Source organism: Rhagoletis pomonella, unplaced genomic scaffold, assembly GCF_013731165.1.
Source record: "Rhagoletis pomonella isolate Grant_MI unplaced genomic scaffold, Rhpom_1.0 Rhpom_scaffold_00014, whole genome shotgun sequence".
Classification (NCBI taxonomy): Eukaryota; Metazoa; Arthropoda; class Insecta; order Diptera; family Tephritidae; genus Rhagoletis; species Rhagoletis pomonella.
Genome location: NW_023458568.1, coordinates 1,769,329 through 1,772,239, shown reverse-complemented (window position 1 = coordinate 1,772,239; position 2,911 = coordinate 1,769,329). Strand labels below are relative to the sequence as shown.

General features: G+C 37.7%; 1 long non-coding RNA gene across 1 annotated transcript; it reads right to left on the bottom strand.

Annotated features, from left to right (window-relative positions):
- Window positions 1-248: 248 nt before the first annotated feature.
- LOC118749064 lies at window positions 249-1,472 on the bottom strand. The gene is made up of 3 exons (XR_004994143.1): window positions 1,247-1,472; window positions 1,046-1,176; window positions 249-983 (listed from the first exon to the last, which is right to left on the bottom strand). It is a non-coding gene; the product is annotated as an uncharacterized LOC118749064 (long non-coding RNA).
- Between the last annotated feature and the right edge of the window lie 1,439 nt (window positions 1,473-2,911).

Genomic DNA, 2,911 nt, shown 5'->3' with positions numbered 1-2,911 from the left:
GGCTTGGAGGAAGTATTGTGAATAGCGGAGGGCACAATAGATCATTAGGTCGCAGTGCATACCTCATCATATTATCTATCTAACTATCTATTAGTCATTTATAGGTTTAGGACTTACTGTGGGTGCTTTAAGATTCATTTCGTAAAAATGTCCATACAAAAATAATTTCGATATTTTATTATATTTTAAATTGTAAATTTTATTCGTGCAATTTTTTGTTTTATAGTTTTGAGAAAATATTTTGGTTTTATTGTATTCTTTTATTGCATGCGTGGAACTTTTTTACTTGAAGATATAATGGTGAAGATATGCCTCCTGCCTTTGTCAAACTATTTATCTAGCTGCGAGAAATTTAGCAAATGCGCATAAAAGCATAGAGTATGTATACGGCTGTGTTGCCGCGATTCTCCAACATCTTGTCAAAGGAGAATACATATTGGTGGCTATAACAGAATACCATTTCAGCCACTGGCCACTCAATTGAAGTTCGATTGCCATCGGTAATCAACCCATAAAATCGGAATTGAATATGCCTTCACGTTCTCCCTCCGCTAACGAGTTCCAGGTCTAAAATATCGTATGTGAAGCCTCCGTCTGACTAACGATCGTCAACGGCATGCCAGAAGACGTTTCATCAGCCCACATAATTTTGCGGTCATCGTCTTTTACGAGTAGGTTCTTCGAGTCTAAAACTTTTGCAACCTCTTATCATGCGTGACTGATAAAAATAATAGGAGTAATTGTAACAGCTAATCTGTCATAGATTTTTTGGAACACTTCACGGGGTACTACATCACATATTTGAGTCCATGCTTTAGTTGAAATAGTTGAAATAGCTGAAGTGTCGGCAAGCAGTTGGAATACCGACGAGATGGCGTTTGTCCACGTATCGAAATAATTGCACAGACGGCGGTGGGCAGTAGTGCTGGTATATATTTAGCAAGAAAAGCAGTGCTTGCGGCGTTTTGTTCTGCAACAATAGCCTGCAATGATGGCATGTCCTATAATGTCGGCGAACAAAGATATAAAATTGAAAATGTCTAACCTTTTTCAGAATTGCTAATCGATGCATGTTCTCAGTTTCCAACTTTTTGTACTCTTCATCATCTTCAAATTCAGGTTCTCACCACGTTTTGTATTTTCTATTTATGTACGCAAGTCGGCTATCAGCCGCTCCTACAAATGCAAATAAAAATGTTAAGAGAAAATAGGATATGAATTTGCACTATGGAATTCCAATGCTCACATTGTACAATAGATTGTAAATAGATGGGTGGGGATTCCGGCTGACTTGGAAGACCATCCTTTGTCACGTCCAGAACGCATTTACCAAGAGGAAAAACCGCAGAGATTGCAGTAGCTCCCCTTGCAATGACCGTTGATGATGCTGTGCTTGTAATTTGTGGCCTGAAAAGAAAGAAATTTGTGTTAATCAAATGTTAAACACATCAAATCAATAAATTTCAATAATTTGTTTACCATTTCACAAACCGAATTAGCAAGAAATAGAAACTCTGCGATACAGAAATAAAAACTAAAAGAGCTGCATTTTCTTTGTGAACAACATTTTGCCACAAGCGCTCAGAGCGATCCGATCCGCAATATTATTTTTTGAAAAATAAGAGTTGAAAAGAGTTTTTTCAACATGATTATAACATTATCTAATTAGCGCACACTATTGTGTTTATTTTTAGTCGAATATAATGGTATTATCTCAGACTCTTTTCAATTTTTTCTAATATTCGTTCTTTTGGCATGCAAAATCAACCATGCGCTCAATTTCTTGTGGGGAAATTTGGTCCCCATAAAGGACTTTCACCACGAAACAGTTACAAAAACAAAAACCTTTTCTACTGGTATACTGTGATTACACTGCACTCATTAAATATTCGAATAATACTTTATTTTTTTGTTTAAATACATACACATGTAGGTAGCTGTAGCCAAAGGCTGGCATTCTGTTGCACTTTTCACTGCCCTTTCTGTTATTGCTTACATATTTACGTGTCGCCAGTGAGCGGTCGTCCCTCGGCAGGCAATGGTAAACCTCCGAGTGCATTTCTGCCATGAAAAACAGCTTCTCTCGCCGCTCGGAGTCGGCGTAAAACTGTAGGTCGGTCTGCTTTGTGTGACAACATCAAGGCACACGCCACAAATCGGAGGAGAAGCTCGGCGAAACACTAATATATGTGTAAGCGCCTATCTATTATTATTATTAGTGATACTGCAAAACCTTAATTAAATGATCTCTCACCCGTCCCTTACAGAAAAAGGAATACATTTTCGTCACTCGTTTAGTATATTATAACTTTTGGCAGATGTACTCCGGTGATGATAACAAATAAGTGCCAGAGGTAATAATTCTTGCAGAAATGTTTGAAGTATCACCGACGATATCAACACAAAAGTACATACATACATGTATTTAGTTGCGTCTGGAGCAACCGCGTTTATTAATATTTAAACCAGTCTTGCCCAACGTTGGCAGAACTCCATAAGCAAGTGCTCTGCGCTGGCAGAATTCCATATGCAAGTGCCCTGCGCTAGGCATGACTGATTTAAACAATAAAATTCACCGAACAATGTAGCTGGAATATTCTAAACGTTGGCACGTTGAAGGTGCTGTGGGCGTCGAAGGTGCTGATGTTTGGCAATCTAAAAAAAAAATTACATTATAATCAAATGAAATTGTTAACAATTGTTAAACTTCTTACCTCCAAGATTCTGATGGCTCTGCTGCTGATGTTTGGCAATCTATGGATATATAAAATCTCCAGTAAAAAACATCCAACAGCAAAATTCCGCCGAATTGTCATCTGTTCTCTCACAAGAGAAATATATCCAAAATAGTACGCGAACAGGAAATTTGCAGAAACTTGCAAGTTAGACGAACAGCTAATAGAATTTTTGT